Source organism: Tachyglossus aculeatus, chromosome 2, assembly GCF_015852505.1.
Source record: "Tachyglossus aculeatus isolate mTacAcu1 chromosome 2, mTacAcu1.pri, whole genome shotgun sequence".
Lineage (NCBI taxonomy): Eukaryota > Metazoa > Chordata > Mammalia > Monotremata > Tachyglossidae > Tachyglossus > Tachyglossus aculeatus.
In genome coordinates, this window is record NC_052067.1 from 37287119 (window position 1) to 37311072 (window position 23954).

At 42.9% G+C, this 23954-nt stretch overlaps 1 protein-coding gene and 1 non-coding gene across 3 annotated transcripts in view; one reads left to right on the forward strand and one right to left on the reverse strand.

The window, feature by feature from the left end:
* LARS2 (leucyl-tRNA synthetase 2, mitochondrial) overlaps positions 1 to 23954 on the reverse strand; it is a 205656-nt gene that overhangs the window by 154184 nt on the left and 27518 nt on the right. Inside the window, exon 1 of one of the 2 annotated variants that reach the window (XM_038742281.1) lies at positions 2183 to 2254. The exons of the other annotated variant lie outside the window; for it this stretch is intronic. The gene's annotated coding sequence lies outside the window, so the exon portion shown is untranslated. Of the gene's footprint in view, positions 1 to 2182; positions 2255 to 23954 lie in introns of those variants that run through there. 2 annotated transcript variants of the gene reach the window in all.
* Positions 13080 to 13217, forward strand: LOC119924828. The gene has a single exon (XR_005449516.1). It is a non-coding gene; the product is annotated as a small nucleolar RNA SNORA7 (small nucleolar RNA).

Here is a 23954-nt window from a genome sequence, read left to right on the forward strand (position 1 = left end):
TTATTATTAGAGCAGTGCTTGGCACATTAAATACCATCATCATTATTATTATTACCAGTGCTTAGAACAGAGCTTGGCGCAAAGTAAGCACTTAACCAATACCATCATCATTATTATGATTATCATTATTCATTATTATGATTAATTATCATTATTCATTATTATGATTAATTATCATTAATCATTATTATGATTATTATTACCCCAGCGGTTAGAACAGCACTTGGCACATGCACCATAATGACTGCAGCAGATGCAGAATGATAATAATAATACTAATCTTCATGATGGTATTTGTTAAGCACTTACCATGTGCCAAGCACTGTTCTAAGCACTGGGGCAGATACAAGGTAATCTGTATGAATGATGAAAGAAAGACAGAAAGAAAGAATGAATGATGAAAGAAGACAGAAAGAAAGAATGAATGATGAAAGGACGACAGAAAGAATGAATGATGAAAGACAGAAAGAAAGAATGAATGATGAAAGACAGACAGAAAGAATGAATGATGAAAGACAGACAAAAAAAAGAATGAATGATGAAAGACAGGCAGAAAGAATGAATGATGAAAAGACAGACAGAAAGAATAATGAAAGACAGAAAGAATGAAAGACAGAATGAAATAAAGAATGAATGATGAGAGACAATGAAAAAAGAATGAATGACAAAAGAAAGAATGAATGGTGAAAGAATGAAAGATGAACGAAAGAATGAAAGAATGAATGACGAAAGAAAGACAGAAAGAAAGAATGATGAAAGACAAAGAATGAATGATGAAAGACAGAAAGAATGAATGATGAAAAAGACAGAATGAAAGAATGATGAGAAAGAATGAAAGACAGAAAAACAGAAAGACAGAATGAAAGAATGAATGATGAAAGAAAGAGAATGAAATAAAGAATGAAGAAAGACAATGAAAGAACGAATGATGAAAGAAAGACAATGAAAGAACGAATGATGAAAGACAATGAAAGAATGAATGATGAAAGAAAGACAATGAAAGAATGAATGATGAAAGACAGACAATGAAAGAATGAATGATGAAAGAAAGACAATGAAAGAATGAATGATGAAAGAAAATGAAAGAATGAATGATGAAAGAGAATGAAAGAAAGAATGATGAAAGACAGAATGAAAGAATAAATGATAAAAAAGAATGAAATAAAGAATGATGAAAGACAGAATGAGAGAATAAATGAATGATGAAAGACAGAATGAAAGAATGAATGATGAAAGAATGAAAGACAGAATGAAATAAGGAATGAATGATGAAAGAAAGACAATGAAAAAAGAATGAATGACAAAAGGAATGAATGGTGAAAGAATGAAAGATGAATGAAAGAATGAAAGAATGAATGATGAAAGAGGCAGAAAGAATGAATGATGAAAGACAGAAAGAATGAATGATGAAAAAGACAGAATGAAAGAATGAATGATGAGAAAGAATGAATGAAAGACAGAAAAACAGAAAGACAGAATGAAAGAAAGAATGAATGATGAAAGAAAGAGAATGAAATAAAGAATGAATGAAGAAAGACAATGAAAGAACGAATGATGAAAGAAAGACAATGAAAGAACGAATGATGAAAGAAAGACAGAATGAAAGAATGAATGATGAAAGAGAATGAAAGAAAGAATGATGAAAGAAAGACAGAATGAAAGAATGAATGATAAAAAAGACAGAATGAAATAAAGAATGAATGATGAAAGACAGAATGAGAGAATAAATGAATGATGAAAGACAGAATGAAAGATTGAATGATGAAAGACCGAATGAAATAAAGAATGAATGATGAAAGAAAGACAATGAAGAATGAATGACAAAAGAAAGAATGAACGATGAAAGAATGAAAGACTGAAAGAATGAACGATGAAAGAGAATGAATGATGAAAGAAGGAATGATGAAAGAAAGAATAAGAGAATGGAAGAATGGATGAAGGAAAGAATAAATGAAAGAAAGAATGAATGAAAGAAAGAATGACAGAAAGAGTGAGGGGCCGAGCGTCCGGGCCGGGCGGCCTTCTGCAGGCGGGGCCCTGCAGGCTCCGGAGCCTGAGGCGGCTGCTTCCCGGTCGCCTGTCGCCGCCCTCCCCCCGTGCCCCCCGTGCCCTCCGTGCCCCCCGCGGCCCCCTCAGCCCTGCCGGCCTCCGTGCCCTCCGTGCCCCCCGTGCCCGCCGTCACCTGGGCGGTCCGAGGGTCCGGGGCGTCCGGGGCGCCCTCACCGTTGCCAAGGGCCGGCGCTCAGCTGGGCGCCGCCATCTTGTCGGGCGGCGCAACAAAACTTTATCGGCAGCGCGCGAGCCGCGGACAGCGGACAGCGGACAGCGGCCTCCGCCAAGGGACCGGGTGCACAGGGAAGGGAAGGAAGGAAGGAAAGAAGGAAAAGAAAGAAAGGGAAAGAAAGGGAAAGAGAGAAGGAAGGAAGGGAAAGAAAGAAAGAGAAGGAAGGAAGGAAGGGAAAGAAAGAGAAGAAGGAAGGAAGGGAAAGAAAGGAAGGAAGGAAAGAAGGGAAAGAAAGAAAGAAGGAAGGAAGGGAAAGAAAGAAAGAAAGGGAAAGAAGGAAGGAAAGGAGGCAGGAAGGAAGGAAAAGGAAGGAAGGGAGGCAGGAAGGAAGGAAAAGGAAGGAAGAAAGGAAGGAAGGGAAAGAAAGAAAAAGAAAGAAAGAAAGAAAAAGAAAGAAAGAAAAGGGAAAGAAAAGGGAAAGAAAAGGAAGGAAGGGAAAGAAAAAAAGAGAAGGAAGGAAGGGAAAGAAAGAAAAAGGAAGGAAGGAAGGGAAAGAAAGGGAAAGACAGAGAAGGAAGGAAGGAAGGAAGGAAGGAAGGAAGGAAGGGAAGAAGGAAGGAAGGGAAAGAAAGGAAGGAAGGAAAGAAGGGAAAGAAAGAAAGAAGGAAGGAAAGAAGGGAAAGAAATAAAGAAAGGGAAAGAAGGAAGGGAGGCAGGAAGGAAGGAAAAGGAAGGAAGAAAGGAAGGGAGGGAGGCAGGAAGGAAGGGAAAGAAAGGAAGGAAGGAAAGAAGGGAAAGAAAGAAAGAAGGAAGGAAGGGAAAGAAAGAAAGAAAGGGAAAGAAGGAAGGAAGGGAGGCAGGAAGGAAGGAAAAGGAAGGAAGAAAGGAAGGAAGGGAGGCAGGAAGGAAGGAAAAGGAAGGAAGAAAGGAAGGAAGGGAAAGAAAGGAAGAAAGAAAGAAAGAAAGAGAAAGAAAGAAAGAAAGAAAAAGAAAGAAAGAAGGAAAGAAAGAAAGAAAGAAAGAAAGAAAGAAAGAAAGAAAGAAAGAAAGAAAGAAAGAAAGAAAGAAAGAAAAGGGAAAGAAAGGGAAGGAAGGAAGGGAAAGAAAAAGAAAGAAAAGGAAGGAAGGGAAAGAAAAAAAGAGAAGGAAGGAAGGGAAAGAAAAAAAGAGAAGGAAGGAAGGGAAAGAAAGAAAAAGGAAGGAAGGAAGGGAAAGGAAGGAAGGAACAAAAGGAAGAGGAAAGGAAGGAAGGGGAAGGAAGGAAGGAAGGAAAGGGAAAGACTTTTAGACTGTGAGCCCACTGTTGGGTAGGGACTGTCTCTATATGTTGCCAACTTGGACTTCCCAAGCGCTTAGTACAGTGCTCTGCACACAGTAAGTGCTCAATAAATACGATTGATTGATTGAAAGGAGGGAAGGAAGGAAGAGAAAGGAAGGAAGGGAAAGAAAGGAAGGAAGGAAGGGAAAGGAAGGAAGGAAGGAAGGGAACGAAAGGGAAAGGAAGGAAGGGAATGAAAGGAAGGAAGGGAAGGGAAAGAAAGAAAGGAAGGAAGGAAGGGAAGGAAGGAAAAGGAAGGAAGGAAGACACACCCTAAGCCTTCAAGGAGACCAGCTCCACTGGGCCAATGTTCTCCACTAACACTACCAATCACTGTGGTATTTAAGTACTTACTATTAGTCCAGTGCTCTGCACACAGTAAGCACTCAAATACGATTGAAAATACGATGGAATAATAATAATGATAGTATTTGCTAAGCACTTACTATGCATAAAGCAGTGTTCTAAGCACTGTGAGGGGATACAAGGTAATCAGGTTGTCCCACGTGGGACTCAGTCTTCACCCCCATTTTACAGATGAGGTAACTGGGGCCCAGAGAAGTGAAGTGATTTGCCCAAGGTCGCACAGCAGACAAGTAGCAGATTCAGAATTAGGACCCATGACCTTCTCACTTCCAGGCCCATACTCTATCCACTAGGCTGTAAACCCAGTGTAGAGATATCCCAAAGGAAAACAATTAACCCAGATTTTTGTCGGGGTTTCCACCTCTCTGACCCATGAACAGCACCAGGATAGGAGAATATTCTGATTGCTCCAAATCAGGGTATTTCTCTTCAACTGTCATCTGTTGGGTGGGCTGTGAGGGGGAAGCTCGTAATTGCCTAGTCCCCTCATAATTACCTATTCTCCAAACTGATTTCCCTTCTTTCTTGTTTAATGTATTCATCTCTTCTGAATCCAAGGCCTGACCACACAATAAATATCAACAGCTGCCTACTATTACAATTCAGCCTCCTGTTTACTCCTAAACTCTCATCTTTTCACTCTCAAGGACCCAAGTACCTGCATACAATTCAACAACTTACTCGAAAAGCCAGGAATTAAGCAGTTATTGCTGTTGATAACCTCAACTATAATCCTTAAATGTCCTAAACTCACCATGACCTCTCAATCCCACCCGCCGGTCAATCCATCCCTGTCCCCTCTTCCCAACACACCCTCCCCCTCCCCACCCCTCTCGCCGTCCCCTCTCCCAGAACCACCCCCAAAGCCTCAGCCAAGTGTGGCCTGTGGAACCCCAGCTCCATCATGCCCAGCGTGGGTCACTGGAAAGAGCCCGCCCTTTGGAGTCAGAGTTCATGGGTTCAAATCCTGACTCCGCCAGTTGTCAGCTGTGTGACTTTGGGCAAGTCACTTAACTTCTCTGTGCCTCAGTTACCTCATCTGTAAAATGGGAATTAAGACTGTGAGCCCCCCGTGGGACAACCTGATCACCTTGTAACCTACCCAGCACTTAGAACAGTACTTTGCACATAGTAAGCGCTTAATAAATGCCATCATTATTATTATTATTATGCTAAGCTTGCCTTCATCCTTGACCTGCGCCTGACCCAATCACTGCTCCTCCTCACCATCACTGAAACCTGGCTTTTCCTAAACGACATGGTCTCTCCTGCCGCTGTCTCTAGAGGGGGGCTTCATCTTCACCCACTGCCCAAGACTTAATGGAAAGGGGGAGGAGTTGGGTTCCTGCTTGTTCCCCCGTGCTGCTTTCGCACCACTCCACCTGTCCCTGATGACCCTTCTGCTGCCCATTTTCTATCGCTCTTCAACTCCACCGACCTGCTCTCCCACTCAACTTGGACACACAATTGATATCATCTTCATAACATCTCTAAAATCCATCCTTTCCTCTCCATCCAAACTGCTACCACATTGCTCCAATCACTTAGCCTATCCTGCCTTGATTACTATATCAGCCTCATTGCTGACCTCCCTGCTTCCTGTCTTTCCCCACTCCAGTCCAGACTTCACTTTGCTACCTGGATCATTTTTCTACAAAAACGTTCAGTCCGTGTTTCCCCACTCCTTAAGAACCTCCAGCGGCTGCCCATCAAACCACCGCTGCATCAAACAGAAACTCCTTACCGTCGGCTTTAAAGCACTCGGTCACCTTGCTCTCTCCTATCTCACCTTGCTACTCATCTACTACAACCCAGCCTACACCCTTCGCTCCTCAAATACAACTCACTCCCTGTACCTCAATCTCATCTATCTCCCTGCTAACGTCTTGCTCATATCCTGCCTCTGGCATGGAATACCTTCCCTTTTCATATCTGACAGACAATCTCTCTCTCCACCTTCATAGCCTTATTGAAGGCATATCTCCCCCAAGACGCTTTCCTTGACTAAGCTCTCATTTTCTCTATTCCCACTCCCTTCTGCATCGCCCTGAGTTACTCCCTTTATTCACCCCTACCCAGCCCCACAACACTTATATACATAACTGTAATTTATTTATTTCTATTAATGTCTGTCTCCCTCTCTAGACTTTAAGCTCGTTGTGGGCAGAAAATGTGTCCGTTATATTGTTGTGTTGTACTCTCCCAAGAGCTTAGTACTTTATTTTGCACACAGTAAGCACACAATAAATACAGTTGATTGATTCATTCATTCTGTGATTCACTGAGCACCTACTGTGTGCAAAACACTGTACTAAACACTTGAGAGACTGTAGCAGAATTAGTAGACATGATCCCTACCACAAGGAGTTTACAATCTAGCAGGATAGACAGAGACTAAAATAAATTAAGGAGAGGAGGAAGTAACAGAGTATAATTAACACAAGTGATGATGTGGCAAAGACTTGCTTATGTGGCCATTTGGGATTCGGGTGGGGAGATGAGAAATTAATTGGGGAAGGCCTCCTGGAGGAGATGATAGGATTTCAGAAAGGCTTTATAGATTAAAAAGGGCAGAGATTTGACAGATCTGAAGGGGGAGGGAGTTCCAGGCAGGAGATCAAGAAGCTGGCGAGGGGAGAAACTAGAATTTTTAAAAGTGCTTGCTGAGAAGCCAACGCGGGGAAAATCAGTGACGATTCCTCTGGTCCTGCCAGTGATGCTTCTCTAAAATGAAAAAAAAAATCCCAAATACCTTTACCTCTTCTTCTCCAATTATGAGTTAAGTAGTGCAAATAGAGAGTTCTTTTCTGACAACGAGTAGCACTGGAGGGGGATAATTGGAAACCCTAAGAGCTAATGACATTCCTGAAGAAATCTTCAGGTCAGGAGGAAGCTCCTTCACTGGTGCTGCAGAGTGCCGTTGACAGAAAACCAGATACTAGGATGTCTTTGGCCTCTTCAAATCTGTCCTTAGCAGCTTTCGCTTTGCCCTTTCTTGTGCTCAGCAACACTACTTCCCTTCCCTTCCCTCATCGAATCCTTTGTCTTTTGCCCCCACCATGATTCCAGACGTTTAACTCCCTTCTGAAGCCTCCAGTTCCCTCTCTTGCTCCTGATAACTTTACCAACTACATTGTAGCCAAAGTCAAAGCCATCAGGAGTGAGGTCCCCAAAATCTCCAGCTCACCTTCCCAACACTCTCTCAATCCCACTCTCTCACCATTGCCAGTCATCTCTCAAGAGGAGATTTCTCGCCTGCTTTCAAATTCTACCCCTTCTATCTGTGCTTCCCACCCCATCCCTTCTGAAACCACTCTGTGTCTCTTCTTCTGCTCTCTCTCAGTGCCGTCTTTAACAGCTGAGTATCTGATGGCTCCTTCTCCTTCGCTTTCTTAACCTCTGGATTGTGTCATAGACAATCTATGTCTATATTTATATTGTATATATGCATATTGTCTATGACACTCTAGAATAATCCCTTTTCTTGGAAACACTATCTAACCTTGGTTTGGGTGGTACTTTTCTCCTAGTTCTCTTACCTCTCTAGCCAGTCTTTCTTAATTTCTTCCATCAGCTCTTCATCTGCCCTCCATCCTTAACCATGGGTATCTCTCAATGTTCAGTTTTGCATCCTTTTTTCTTCTCATGTCATTCTCCCTAGGAGAGTTCTTTCCCTCTCATTGCTTCAACTATCTCTTGTATGTGGATGTTTTCCAAATCTACCTTGCTAGTTCCAACCTCACTCCTTCTGGAAATCCCAGATCTCCTGTGTCCAAATCATCTCTGCACACGTTTCGCTGGTCCCTCAAGTTTATATGCCTAAAGATGACATCCTCATCTTCCCTTCCAAATCCTCCCCTCTTTAACTTTCCAATACAGTTCACAATGCTATCATCCTCCCTGTCCCTGGAAATTTGTCATAATCCTTTACTCCTCCTCTGTTTGAACTCCCATATTAAGACTGTAATTTTTACGGTATTTGTTAAGCGCTTACTATGTGTTCAAGCACTGTTCTTAGTGTCTATTGTTAAATTCTGTCTGCTTTTCCTCCACAGCATATCTAATTCCAATTCTTCCTCTCCATCCGTCACTTGTTCTATCCCAGCTGAATTACTACATCAGCCTCCTCACTGATCTCTGTCCCCAATCTTGCCCCTCTCCAAATCATATATATACACACACACATTCAAACATGTATACAAACTACACAATAATAATAATGACAGTATGTGTTAAATGCTTGCTATGTGCCAAGCGCTGTTCTAAGCACTGGGATAGATACAAATTTAATTAAGTTGGATGTAGTCCCTATCCCACACGAAGTTCACTGTCTAAACAGGAGGAAGATTAGGTATGTAATCCCCATTTTACAGATGAGGAACTGAGGCACAGAGAAGTGAAGTGACATGCCCAAGATCACGCAACGGGCATAGGGTGGAGCTGGGATTGGAACTCAGGTCCTCCGACTTCTAGGCTCGTGTTCTTTCCACTGGGCCAAGTTGAGATCCTGGGATTTGTTATTTCAAATAGAATTTATTAGAAAGTCACTTTAGTTTGTGCTGTCTTTTATACTGGAGAATACTGTGGGTTTGCTTTTCACTTTTAAAGAGTTTTTCAGAAACATCATCATTATTATTAGATCACTCCAAAAGAAAGATCAGATATGGAAAAAATCAAGCTCACGCCAGCCTGAGATAGACAAACTCAATTGTGCTCCATCCTTAGAACATTTCAATTGAGCATGCAAGGTGCTAGTTGTACACAAATGTAATTAAATGTAGCCCCTGCTTCAGCTCATGGTCTAGATTTGACAGACAGAACACCAAGCTAGGAAACGTGTGAGCCTGGGAGGTGCACAAAAGCTCAATCTTAGAAGAGCAGGCCAAGAAATTTGGGAAGCAAAAATAGTTGAGTAATCATGGTTTGAGGGAAACTGAAATAAAAAGTGTAAAAGTCTTATTTGGAGCTTATAGATGGAGGAGATGGGAAGAAAAGGAAAATAACTAGAGATCTGTAAAAATGAATGCTGATTCAAACAATACTTTACTGATTTTTTGTTTTTTTCATGGAGCTACGAAAGGGTGGCTTAGTACACTTAGTACGACACTAATGAGAGCCAGTTTTCTGTCTACTGCTCAGCTTATGCTTACTGAACCTGAAACTTTCCCTGCAAAGTGGAGGGCAAAGCTGACATTAGTCTGTTTGTAGGGAGTGCCCCATATCTAGTGTGGTACTAAAGCCTGAGGGTTAACACGGGGACCAGATGCTGATGCATATTGACCACGATTTAGTTATCATTATGGCCACCATGATTATGTTCCCTTTCACAACTAGTAAAATGGCCCTCAGAGCTGTGGAGAGAGAGAAGAAAGAGAAAGAGAGAGAGTGAGAGCAAGCAGGGATCAGAGCCCAAAATTGGCTGACAGGAAATCTATGCCTGAAGCAGCCAGGAACTATACCCAAAGGAGGTCTCACAAGCCCGTAACCTTGGCATTGTCCTCTACTCATCTCTCTCATTCAACCCACATATTCACTCAGTCACTAAATCCTGATGGTTCTACCTTCACAACATCTCTAAAATCTGCCCCTTCCTCTCCATCCAAAAGGCTACCAAACTGATACAAGTACTTATCGAATCCCATCTTAACTACTGCATCAGCTTCCTGTTGACCCTCCTGCCTCTCCCCACTCTGGTCCATACTTCGCTTTGCTGCCCAGATACTTTTCCTAAAAAATTGCTCTGTGTACATCTCTTCACTCCTCAAAACTCTCCAATGGTTGCCCATCCTATTTGCCCCTCCTTCTGTGTCACCTATGCACTTGAACCCCTCTTACCTCCCTTCTCTCCTTCTCCAGCCCAGCCTGCACACTCCACTCCTCTGCCGCCGCTCACCTCCTCACTGTTCCTCGTTCTCACCTGTCCCGCCGTCGATTCCTGGCCCATGTCCTACCTCTGGTCTGGAATGCCCTCCCTCCTCACATCTGCCAAACTAGCTCTCTCCCCCCCTCTACCCATAGTAAGTGCTCAATAAATATGATTCAATGAATGAATGAATACTTTAAGATTCTCCCCTGCAGACTGTAAGCCCATTGTGAGCAGGGATCGTCTCTCTTTATTGCTATATTGTACTTTCCAGGGACTTAATACAGTGCTCTGCACACAGGAAGTGCTTAATAAATACTATTGAATGAATGACGTTCTCCCCACACTCACGGCACTTATAATCTGCTGCTTTCCCAATCTGTCTGTCTCCCTGACTAGTTTAAACTCTTTGAGGGCTGGGATTACATCTAACACCTCCAACCCAAGAGGTTGGCACAGTGCTGTTCGTATCGGAGATACTCATTAAATTCCTTAGATTGATTAAGCCCCTGCTTACTATAATAACAACAGTAATAATAATTGTGGTGGCTGTTTTACACTACTGTGCCAAGCATTGCTCCAATCAGATCAACCACAGTTTCTGTTCCACAGAGGGTTCACAGTCTAAATCCTGTGCAGCTGAGGTTTTGAAGTTTTTCTTGCCAGGCTGATTTTACTCCTCCCCAGAACAGAGAACAACCATTTCTTTGCCCAATTCCATTACTGCTACATTTGCAGCTTAAGGTTTCCAAAGTAACTGTGCTCCATGGCTCACCAACAGCCTTTTAATACTTATTTGCTGGACTGCTTTTACTGCAATTACTCTTCAGTCTAAATGAGGACACATTTTCCATCTCTTTTGTTTGTCTCCCCATTTCCCATAGCCTCTTTCCACATATTTGCCTCTTCTGCTTTTGAGTGCTGCTTTTGTCTCTTTTTTCTCCTGTCTATGGGAGATTTTGCTTACCTCCTTCCTCTTGTTAACAACACCTCTTCTCTGATCTCTGTCCCCTCCCAATTCATCCTACTCCGCTTTCAACTCTTGTTTTTGCTCTCACTGTCCTTCTCTTCCTATTCATCTTCACAGTTTGTCTCCTTTCATCCTCCTCCTGGCTCACCCTCACTCTCTTCCTGAACCTGCCAAGTCTTAGTCATGCTAGATTCATTTAGGGAGATTTAAACCAAATTATTCTGAAAATGACATCTTCAGCTGGGTACTTCAGAGAGTCACTTAAAACCTTATCATCGCTTATTAGAATCTCATTTAAATGGCTGCGGTCTGAGTTCACCGATCTTCTGGCCTTCCCCTTTCCCTTTCACTCTCTGCTCTCTCTTCAGGTGATGTACAAACCTGAACCACCTTCCTAAATGGAAATGTGGCTTCCAGCTCTCTGCCTCCTCTTTTCCCGAGCTGGAACAATAAGGTTGATTATCCTTGCTTACCTCAGTGGGGTAATCTGCACTCTTTTAAAGTGTCTCACAAGTGCTAAATATTAAAAAAATCATTCAAACCTGACATTCTTTACCCTGCTTTTGAAAAATTTCCAGAAAGAAATCATGTGGAGGCTATGTAAATTCCCTCAGGAGCTGTAAATTGCCAGGCATCAGCTTAAAGGTATGACTTGGGAAGAGGCAGCACATTTCAGCTGCTTGCTGCTGTTTTTCTGTGAAATCCAATTGCTCTCAGGGCCCTTTTCCTCAGGATGTGGTCTAAAAGGAGGACCGAAAACAGAACAGCTAGGAATTAACTCACCTCCCTGAGAACCTTGGGCCTATCTATGGACCACCAGAACCATCCTTTCCATCTCTTTTAAGCCCACACCAAAACACCTGCTTTTATTGGGTCTACTCCACAGAAGCAGGTTTTTCCTACATAGAAGAGTCCAAAAAGCATCCTTCTTGCGATGGTATAGCACTTTATGAATGTTTGCAGTGGTTGGGCTGTGTGGAACTCACGATTTTCTCAGGCCTCTGACATTAGTCCTGCCACGAAATCCATCCGAGGAATCTGGATGTCAGCATGGCGACTGCCCAACATCTTGGTCCCCTCTGACTCCCTTGCTGACCTAGGTAGGCTCGTCGCTATGTCCAGAATCCAGCAGTTTGCACTGGGTCTCGAGGAGGGCAGGGCTCTGACATCCCATGGGATGAGCCCCCCGCCTTCCCCCCTTCCTGTTCACAACCACTAGGAAGAACTTTCACCCTTCCAGGGAGCAGAGGACAGGCAGAAGCCACCTGCACAAAATACTGAATGCTGGGGACGTTGTGCCTCTTTTTCTCTGTGCACTTCCCCCTCCAAATGGTTAACAACCACACTTTCTTTTTTACTGAGAATATTTTAAAATTGCTGAATGCCACCATACTGCTGATGATTCGAACCCCTCGGCAGCTTCTGACACTGTTGATCCCTCCTTTCTCCTTGTAAATACTCAATAGCCTTATTTTACTGACATAGCTCTCTCCTGGTTCTCCACCTATTTCTCTGACTATTCCTTCTCGGTCTCTTTCACTCAGTCCTTCCCACTCACTCCCTAACTGTGAGGGTCCCACAGGACTCTGTTCTGGATCCCCTTCTATTCTCAGTCTACACTCACTACCTAGGTGAGTTCATCCATTCTCCTTTACAAAGGCGACTTCCAAGTCTACCTGGCCAGCTCATATCTCTCTCCCATTCTGCAATCTTGCATTTCCTCCTGCCTCCGGGACATCTCAACTCAGAATGGCCAAAACTGAACTCCTCATCTTCCCTCCCAAATCCTCTCCTCCACCTGATTTTCACAGTTAACAATATAACAGTCCTTCCCATCTGTGAAGCCAGCAGTTCTAGAATTATCCTTGACTCCCCTCTCTTTCAAACCCCATATTCATTCTGTTGCCAAATCTTTTTGTTCCTTTTCCTCCACAACATTTCTAGAGCTGCCCCTTCTTCATCCTAATAGTCACCAAATTCGTCCAAGAACTTGTCACATCCTACCTTGTTACTGCATCAGCTTCCTCACTGACCTCCCTGCCTCCATGATCTCCCTCCTCCAGCCCATATTTCATTTCGCTAGCCAGATTATCTTTCTAAAATGTAATTCTGCACACATCTTCCCACTCTTCAAAAACCACCAGTGATTAACCATTCCTTTCAGAATCAAGTCTACTCCTGATCACTTGTTTGAAGTCATTCAATCAGCTCTCCGCTTCCTATTTATCCACCCTCTTCTCCCACTGAACATGATTAATCTCTAATTTCCCCATATTATCTCCATCCAACTGCACCTAAATGTTGATGCTCTCGCAATTTATGTACTTAACCTTACATGCCCCTCTCAGGGTCGCACCTGGAGAGTTTCCAGTACCCTACCAGTCTTGGATACAGGAGGGAGAGTCAAGCAGAGGCATACCCATTCCATTCCTAATTTTGCCAGTGGCTAGCGAGTGGAAGGCAATCTGCTACAAGTCAAAACTCACCCGTGCTGGGCAGCAGCAGCATGGGAGAGAGTAGAGAGTGGAGACTCAAGTTGACTGCGCAGAAGGAGGCAATGGTAAACCACTTTCTTATTTTTACGGAGAAAACCGTATGGATACACTACCAGAACGATTGCCGATGGAGAGCGGGGCATTCTAGGAGAGCTGCGTCCGTTGTGTCGCTATGGGTCGGAAACGACTCGATGGCATAAGATGAGACAATCCTAGGTGTCCTATTACCTAAGCGCTACCTCACGTACATATCTCCTTTTCCCTCTTCTTTCTAGCTATAAATTATTTTAGGCCTTCCCCCTCCTCCAGGAGGCCTTCCCAGACTGAGCCCCTTCTTTCCTCTCCCCCTCGCCCCCCTCTCCATCCCCCCGTCTTACCTCCTTCCCTTCCCCACAGCACCTGTATATATGTATATATGGTTGTACATATTTATTACTCTATTTATTTTACTTGTACATTTCTATCCTACTTATTTTATTTTGTTGGTATGTTTGGTTCTGTTCTCTGTCTCCCCCTTTTAGACTGTGAGCCCACTGTTGGGTAGGGACTGTCTCTATGTGATGCCAATTTGTACTTCCCAAGTGCTTAGTACAGTGCTCTGCACATAGTAAGCGCTCAATAAATACGATTGATTGATTGATTGATTGATTAGTGTCTTTCTTATATTGCAAACTTCTTGAGGGAAGGGATTAGATCTATTTACTCTATTGGATGGCCTAGTGGAAAGAACACAGACCCCGGAGTCATAGGTCCTAGGTTCTAATTCTGGCTCTACCTCTTGCCAGCTGTGTGACCTTGGGCAAGTCACTTAACTTCTCTGTGCCTCAAAAATCCCACTCTTTGCTACTTACACTGTGAGCCCCACATGGGACAGGGACTGCATCCAGTCTAATCATCTTGTTTCTACCCCAACACTTAGTAGAGCATTTGGCACATAGTAAGCACTTAACAAATATTTTATTATTTGTATTATATATCAATCAATATATTATTAATAATAATAATGTTATATTATTATTTTATTTATTATTTTTATTATTTTTATTTTCCACAGGGCTTAGGTCAGTGCTCTGTATACAGTAGGTGCTTAATATACCATAAGCCCTTCATGGGAGAGGTGTTAGGTTTAAATTGCTTTCTTGAACCTATCTGAGCACTTAGTACTGTGCTGAGATGTCATCACAAACGTCTCATTTTTTTTCCCATGTCAGGGAGTTTGTCTCTTATAAACACAACGTTCATGCTAAACTGAATGATTGTTTTTTTCCCATTTTCTATCCTGTTTCAAAGGATTCGGCTCCACAGGAGCCCTTGCGGCACTAGAAGCTAGTGAGGATTTGCATGTTTATTACAGAGGGGGTGTCTATCCCTCACAATACCTTAGAAATTGGATGACGCTTCTTCAAAATCAGAGGGAATCAATCTCAGAGCAAATTTATATCCATGTTGACCAATAACGTTCAGCTCCTCAGCCTGATTTGTGCATTCGATTGCTATTGTGATGGCAGAGGTTCCAGGGTTCTTAAAGGACACCCTGGCCTTAATCTGTTTGAGTCAAAACAAGTTTTGTTTAGAAAAAAGATTTGCTGAATGTGTGGTTTTTCAGTTTCCTGTGTCTGCTCTACATTATTTTACAAACCAGCACAGAAAAGCTAAAAAGCATTCTGCAGATGTCACGGAGACCAGGATTTTCTTCTGAAGGTCCTTGGGCTTGGCTCCAGACTGACGAAGGCCTCTGGATTGCCAGGTGCTGTCTTTGGCATAACACAACAAGGGGGCCTCCGCTGGCTCTTAACTGCTTCTCCTCTGTGGCCTACGAGAATCATCCATATTCAAAGAGGTCCCTCAAATCCTTTATCCTATGAATTGATTGGCTAAAATACTGAACTCACTGGCCAGGAAGGAAGGAAAATCAAAGGCAAATGGCTGAGAATGCAGAAAAGGAGAAAACCTCACTCTCAACAAAATTATTGTGCACCCACTGTGGTATTTATCTAATAATCACTTGAGCTAAGCAGTGAGCTGAGTGTTGGGGTAGTTAGAGCATAATCAGACTTGACCTGGTCCACGTCCCACATTAGAGCTCACAGTCTGAGGGGAGGTATCTTCTCCCCACTTTGCAGATGAGGAAGTTGAGGTTCAGAGAGGTTAAGTGACTGGCCCAAGGCCACCCAGCAGGCAAGTGGAAGAGCCAGAATTAGAACCTGGTTCTCCTGACTCCCAATTCCATGCTTTTTCCATTAAACTGCAGCAGAGGGAGAGGCTTGAGGCAGGGATACCAGTAAGAAGAAAATGTGCACCAGATCACTTTCTTAAGGTCATTAAAAATCAATTAATGGTATTCATTGAGCGTTTACTGGGTGCAGAGCCCTGCACTAAGCACTTGGGAATCAATCCAATAGCATAATGAAGACCTGAAGGAAAACACATTATTTTTTCTACAAAAGCTGTACCATTCAGAGGTGTCAGGCTTTAGTAATCCATATGTCGGTTGTCTCTACACATACAATGATCAAAGTCAGTAATTTCCTTAGACTACATTATTTGGCTATTTGAAGTGAGAAGCAATATAGCTCAGTGGATAGAGCACGGGTCTGGAACTCAGAAGGCCCTGGATTCTAATCCCGGCTCCACCACTTCTCTGTTGTGTGACCTCGGGCAAGTCACTTCACTGCTCTGTGCCTCAGTTTCTTCAGCTGTAAAGTGGGGATACCTGATAACCTTCCAATTTAGACTGTGAGCCCCATGCAGGACAGGGATTCTGTCTGCCTTAACTTATATCTATCCCAGCGCTTAGAACAGGGTTTGACACATATAGCAAGCATTTAACAACTACCATAAATAAAAAGAGTGGATTTTAAGGGCATTTTAAATATCCTAGCTATTCAGACCAAGCTGTATTTATAAAACTCGATGATCTGAATAATTTGCATATAAAGAGCCACATTAAAATGCAAAGCTTGCTGAATAATTTACATTTGGGGACCTATACAATTTTTTTTTTTCCTGAAACTCCTTCCAAAAGTTGGAGGAGGGAGCAAGGGGTTTACCACCTACGTTCGTGACTCAACATCACAATTATTCTTAGACACCAAGACAGACTTCGGGATTAAGTTCTTAATCTGTGCATTAAAGGGGGTTGAAAATTATTTTCTATAGCTGGAATTCTGTTTGTTCACTGTGATAGCTTCCAGATAAAGATAATCTAATCTTATTTGGAGAAATCCTGAATTATTTTTAAGTTGGTTAGGAAAGATTTATACTCTGATGTCAAGGTATTGAGGATTTGCAGTTGTTAATGTGAGAGCCGGATAGAGTAAAGCACATTCATTTGTAATTTTATAAATGTGCCCTCTCTGTGATCTGGCTGCTTGTCAGTAGGTCATAAAAGCACATTGACAACAGAAGCTGACACGAAAGAAAATTGGACACAAATGAACTCTATCTAAATAATGATGATGGCATTTGTTAAGCCCTTATTATGTGCCAAGCACTGTTCTAAATGCAATCCCTACCTCAATCCCTCATCCATTCCCTTAACACTTGTGCCTACCCTGCATGTAGACAAAGGGCTGAGAAAATGGTTGCTCATTGGACTAAATTTCCCAGAGCCAGAATTAATCCTTAGTTGCAAATTAGGTCCTCTTGGAAACTGCATTATTACTTTTACTCATTATTATTCATACATCACTTCTATTGTATTTATTGAACACCTACTGTGTGCACCGCTCTGTACTAGGTGCTTGGAAGCAAAAAAAAAAATACAGGTTAAAAACCACAGTCTGTGCCCTCAAGAGGTTTACAATCCAGTGAGGGAGACAGGCAGGTAGGGAGCAACTGGCCATGAGGAAGTCTGGCAGAAAGATATCACGGGAATTTTTTAGTGGTCAGCAGACACTGTGATAGTGTCTGGCTCCAAGAGTAAACAGCAAAATGCTGTGAAAAGATATTGTTATGGTCTTCACAAATATGGAGAACTATTATTTGGAGGTGATGAGTTGCTGTTTCTCCCTCACCCCTAAAGAAGTGGACTATGAGGAATTTAGTTTGGAACTCTAGAAACAGGTATTCTGGGGAGACTGTGGACATCAGTAAATGAAATAGAAGTGACACATGAATAATAATGATAAAAGAGTGAACACGGTTTCCAAAAGGACCTAATATGCAACTAAGGATTAATTTTGACTCTGGGAAATTTAATCCATTGAGCAACCAATTTCTCAGCCCTTTTTTCCACAGTCTCCAACTTTAAATAAAAGCTAGATTCTGGTGAGGTGGTTTCGGCGAAATCTGTTCTGGTGACTGAGGGATAGATCAAATGTCCTATCAAGCTCTTGCTAGCCCAGGAATTCTGATTCTGAAAGTAAATCTCATCAGTATCCTGTCAAGCTTCCAAATAAGGAAATTAAGGAAACTGAATTCTAACTGCATGTGGACACCACGTTACTGACTCCAGAACCTGTCGTGTGTACTGACCCTCAGTTTGTGGTCTGACTGTTTTACATAGCGATCAGGTCTGTCTGGCCACTTAAAGAAACATTTCTAGAGCTACCCATTTTTTAGAAACATTTCTAGAGCTACCCATTTTTTTAGGGGGAAACAGTTTCAACTTGATTTTCAGTGGCATGAGTAAGGATTTACATCACTGATTTCTGCTGCTGCGCTACCCATTTTTTAGAAACATTTCTAGAGCTACCCATTTTTTTAGGGGGAAACAGTTTCAACTTGATTTTCAGTGGAATGAATAAGGATTTACATCACTGATTTCTGCTGCTGCTTAAAGAACTGTTGAAAGCTGTTTGACCAAGGTAATAGGGCAAGGGTTTTGAACTCTGATTGTGTCTGGCTCCTGACTGGTCCAGATTCTGCTTGACTGACACCATTCATTCATCCAGTCATACTTATTGAGCGCTTACTGTATGCAGAGCACTGTGCTAGTCAGGACAGGCTCCATGAGGTTAGCCTGGGGAATGTCTGCATTGCAGGCTGAGAAAATGGTTGCTCAATGGATTAAATTTCCCAGAGTCAGAATTAATCCTTAGTTGTAAATTAGGTCCTTTTGGAAACCGCGTTCTCTCTTTTATCATTATTATTCATGCGTCACTTCTATTTTATTTACCGATGTCCACAGTCTCCCCAGAATACCTGTTTCTAGGGTTCCAAACTAAATTCCTCATAGTCCACTTCTTTAGGGGTGAAGGAGAAAAAGCAACTCATGTATGTTGGTGTATGGCCTGTTTTCATGATGGCCTAATAGAATTTGAACCTGATGACTGTTCGATAGCAACATCACAGCCAAAGCGGCGTTTTTTAGAAATCTTTTTGATGGCTCTGATGAAAAGCTGGCAAGGGAAGCCTAGGGAGGATAAAGACAAGATAGATTTAAGGATCCAGGTTGCGAAGGGAGTCTTTTGCCTATTTTCCTTTGGGGCCTTCTGAGAGGAGTTTGCCTCCTCTGCCAGGTAGAGGTTGGTAGAAGAGCTCCACTCCCCTCTGGGCAGAGCTGAGTGCTCCTCAGGGTTGACTTGGGGGAAAGCTTCAGTTTCCCTTAGCTGCTTTGTTGATTCCTGTCGGTAGTTTCTCCCCTTGTAGATTGTAAACTCCTTGTGGGCAGGAATTGTGTCTACGAACTCTATGGTATAGTTGTTTCCCAAGTGTCTGCATAACGTGCTCAATAAATGCCATTAATCGATTGATAATATTAATAATAATGGTATTTGTTAAGCACTTACTATATGCCAAGCACTGTTCATAATAATAATAATGATAGCATTTATTAAGCACTTACTATGTGCAAAGCACTGTTCTAAGCGCTAGGGAGGTTACAAGGTGATCAGGTTGTCCCACAGTGGGCTCACAGTCTTAATCCCCATTTTACAGATGAGGTAACTGAGGCACAGGGAATAATAATAATGTTGGTATTTGTTAACGCTTACTATGTGCAAAGCACTGTTCTAAGCGCTGGGGAGGATACAAGGTGATCAGGTTGTCCCACAGGGGGCTCACAGTCTTAATTCCCATTTTACAGATGAGGTAACTGAGGCACAGAGAATAATAATAATGTTGGTATTTGTTAAGAGCTTACTATGTGCAAAGCACTGTTCTAAGTGCTGGGGAGGATACAAGGCGAACAGGTTGTCCCACCTGTGGGATCACAGTCCTTATCCCCATTTTACAGATGAGGTAACTGAGGCACAGAGAAGTTAAGTGACTTGCCCAAAGTCACACAGCTGACAATTGGCAGAGCCAGAATTTGAACCCATGGCCTCTGACTCCAAAGCCCATGCTCTTTCCACTGAGCCATGCTGCTTCTAATCAATCAATCAATCGTATTTATTGAGCGCTTACTGTGTGCAGAGCACTGTACTAAGCACTTGGGAAGTACAAGTTGGTAACATATAGAGACAGTCCCTACCCAACAGTGGGCTCACAGGCTAATAATAATTAGAACTGTTCTAAATTAAATAATAACTGTTCTAAGTGCTGGGATAGAAACAAGCTAATCAGATTGGACAGAGTCCCCGTCCCACATAGGGCTCACAGCCTTAATCCCCATTTTACAGGTGAGGGAACTGAGGCACAGAGAAGTGAAGTGACTTGCCCAAGATTACAGAGCAGACAAGTGGCAGAGCCGGGATTAGAATTTAGGTTCTTCTGACTCCCAAGCCTGCGCTCTATCAACTAGGCCACGCTGATTCTCTGATCAATTGCTCTCCAATGATCTGTTCCAGCCTGAGACTCTGTTGGGAGAAGATATTCATTTGGTGAAGTCACTGCTTGTCTGCTTGTGCTATACTTGAGGTTAAAGAAGGCTAGGGCCAACTTATTTGGAGGTTATTTCAGTATAAAGTCTTTGCCATTCTCCTTTCCAAGCAGAAGACTTGGCCTTACAGCTCCAAGCACATAAAAGACAGATAGCTCTGTGAATTTCTAGCGTAATTTCTGGGTCTACAGTAGCAAAGCCTCGGCCTTTCTATCTCTCTGCCGATCTTCTTAAACACTGATTAAACACTGACTTCAGTCATTACTTATTTCACAGTCCAGTTTGGCCACTGGGTGACAGAGACCTTTACAGAGTGATCAGTGAGACCCTAACTTTTCTAATCCCTCTTTTCCCCTCAGCTGCCCTGAATATATAATGGTCCCTATTTTTGGTGGTTTTTTTTTAAGTTCCAATCCAGTGTTATACAACTAAGCGACACCAGGCTTATGAAACCCATGCTTCGGAGTCAAATAGTGAAACTTGACCTGGCTTGAGCTTTTCTGGAGGAGGTGGGGAGGGGAGAAGACAGCTTTACTCTCCTTCTCCCCTAGCCAATCATGTCATGTCCTTTCATACTTTATCATTGGTTTTAAAGTCCTCAATCAGTTCACCCCCTCCTACTTACCTCTCTGATTTCCTCCTAAAACCCAGTCCATGCACTTCCTTCCTCTAACACCAACTTACTCACTGTACCTCCACCCATCTTGGTGTTGACCCCTTGTCCACATAATAATAATGATAATGATGGCATTAATTAAGCGCTTACTATGTGCAAAGCACTGTTCTAGGCGCTGGGGAGGTTACAAGGTGATCAGATTGTCCCTCGTGGGGCTCACAGTCTTAATTCCCATTTTACAGATGAGGTAACTGAGGCACAGAGAAGTTAAATGACTTGCCCAAAGTCACACAGCTGTCAATTGGCGGAGCCGGGATTTGGACCGATGACCTCTTTCCACTGAGCCACACTTCCTCTGGCCTAGAATTCCCTCCACCTTCCTCTACAACAAACCACAACACTCCCTAACTTCCAAGGCTTATTAAAATCACATCTCCTTCAAGAGGCCTTCCCTGTTTAAGCCATTTTCCCCCTACTCCCTCTTCCTTCTCCATCACCTGCGCACTTGGATCTGTGACCTAAAAGCACTTGATATTCACCCCACCCTCCACCCTCCAGCACTTACACGAATATCTGTAATTTATTTATTTCAATGTCTGTCTCCTGCTGTAGACTTTGAACTCTTTGGGTGCAGGGAATGTGTCTTACCAACTCTCCTGAAGCAGCGTGGCTCAGTGGAAAGAGCATGGACTTTGGAGTCAGAGGTCATGGGTTCAAATCCCAACTCCGCCAATTGTCAGCTGTGTGACTTTGGGAAAGTCACTTAACTTCTCCGTGCCTCAGTTACCTCATCTGTAAAATGGGTATTAAGATTGTGAGCCCCCCATGGGACAACCTGATTGCCTTGTAACCTCCCCACTGCTTAGAACAGTGCTTTGCACATAGTAAGCGCTTAATAAATGCCATAATAATTATTATTATTATACTCTCAAGCACTTATCATTGTGCTCTGCACCCAGTAAGTACTCAATAAGAATCATTGATTGTTTGATCATATTTGACATTTCTACTCCTCAGAAGTTCCGTGAAGTGACCTGGAATATAAAAACTAGCCTAGCCTCTCTGAGCAGCTATTTCCAACTCCTGATATGTAAAAAAAACCAGACCTCTTCTACATCATCACTACACTTGTTGTACGTACCCCATTAGCACTTAGTTACTCATCCCATCTCTTCTCCCCATAGCAGTTATATACTTACCTCTATTCTTGGTAGTACCCCTTACTTATAATTTATTTTAGTGTCTCTCTCTCCTGCTAGATTGCAATCAATCGTATTTCTTGAGAACTTACTATGTGCAGAACACTGTACTAAGTGCTTGGGAGAGTACAATATATATATATGTTGCCAACTTGGACTTCCCAAGCACTTAGTACAGTGCTCGCACACAGTAAGCGCTCAATAAATATGTTTGAATGAATGAATGAATACAATATAACAGAGTTAGCAGACATGTTCTCTGCCCTCAACAAGATTACAGTCTAGACTGTAAGATTCACGAGGGCTGGGATCATATCTACTTCCTCTACTCAACTCTCCCAAGGGCTTAGTACAGTGCTCTGCACACATTAAACACTCAATAAATACCATTGGTTGATTGATTGATTAATTGATCTCTGTACCCTCCTCAGATGCAGTGGCTGATCTAGGAACTTAACTGGCCTCTGGCCATTTGCCGTGGGTGAAGAAGACTTTACAGCAGAAGATGGAAAACCAGACGTATAAGTATATTCATTCATTCATTCAATCGTATTTACTGAGCGCTTACTGTGTGCAGAGCACTGGACTAAGCGCTTGGGAAGTCCAAGTTGGCAACATAGAGAGATGGTCCCTACCCAACAGTGGGCTCACAGCCTAGAAGGGGGAGACAGACAACAAAACAAAACATATTAACAAAATAAAATAAATAGAATAAATATGTACAAATAAAATAAATAGAGTAATAAATACGTACAAACATATATACATATATACAGGTGCTGTGGGAAGGGGAAGGAGGTAACCCGGGGGGGATGGGGAGGGGAGCCCCCCATCTTTGGGGTGCCTAGGTGGCTTCTCCCTCCCTTATAAAACCTCTGTTTTTCCCTTGCCCAAGGAGCGTTTGTTGTTGTTGTTGTTGTTTGGGGGCGGGGATTGCTTTTTTCCTTAATTAAGAAAAATCCCCATGCTCCTCTGTTGGGCAAGTGGCTGTCCGGCCCGGCCCTGAGAGTCGGGAGGCCCTGGGTTCCAGTACCACCTCCGCCACCCCCGTCTGCTGGGTGAAGTCCCTTCACTTCCCTGGGCCTCAGTCCTCTCACCTGGAAAATGGGGATGGAGACTGGGAGCCCCACATGGGACAAGGGCAGCGTGGCTCAGTGGAAAGAGCCCGGGCTTTGGAGTCAGAGGTCATGGGTCCAAATCCCGGCTCCGCCAAATGTCTGCTGTGTGACCATGGGCAAGTCACTTAACTTCTCTGAGCCTCAGTTACCTCATCTGTAAAATGGGGATTAAGACTTTGAGCCCCACGTGGGGCAACTTGATCACCTTGTATCCCCCCAGCGCTTAGAACAGTGCCTTGCACATAGTAAGTGCTTAACAAATGCCATCATCATCATCATCATATCATCATCATCAATCATCAATCGTATTTATTGAGCGCTTACTATGTGCAGAGCACTGTACTAAGCACTTGGGAAGTACAAATTGGCAACATATAGAGACAGTCCCTACCCAACAGTGGGCTCACAGTCTAAAAGGGGGAGACAGAGAACAAAACCAAACATACTAGCAAAATAAAATAAATAGAATAGATATGTACAAATAAAATAAATAAATAAATAGAGTAAAAAATATGTACAAACATATATACATATATACAAGGCCTCTTGCCTTTTTTTTCGTCTGGTTTGCTAAGGCCAGAGCCTTTCTGGGTAAATAATCTGTGGCAATTGGATTCTCCTTGGTTCAATTTTGCTTCCCCTGTCTGGCACCACATTGAAAGTTTATTAATTTGTGCATTAGCATATTTTCTACAAGCAGAAGGCCCCTGAATAATTCATTTGTCCTGCCATAAGGCATCTAGTGGAGGGCCCCCTGCTCTGTCACAGGAATGGACATGCTTCAAAGATGCCCGTGCAACTTTGTCGTTCAGCCCCGATTTACAGACGGGAGATTCTTCACCCTTCTGGCTCAGCAGCATGCTCTGAGGCCTTGGGGTCAGAACAACAGCTTGTCCCCCTTTTCCCAGAAAACAGGCAGACCAAATTAAAAGCAGATATACCTCGCTTCCCCTCCACACACTACCACCCACCCACACTCTTATATATCCTTTAAAAACATTCTTGTTTAAAAAAGCACCTTG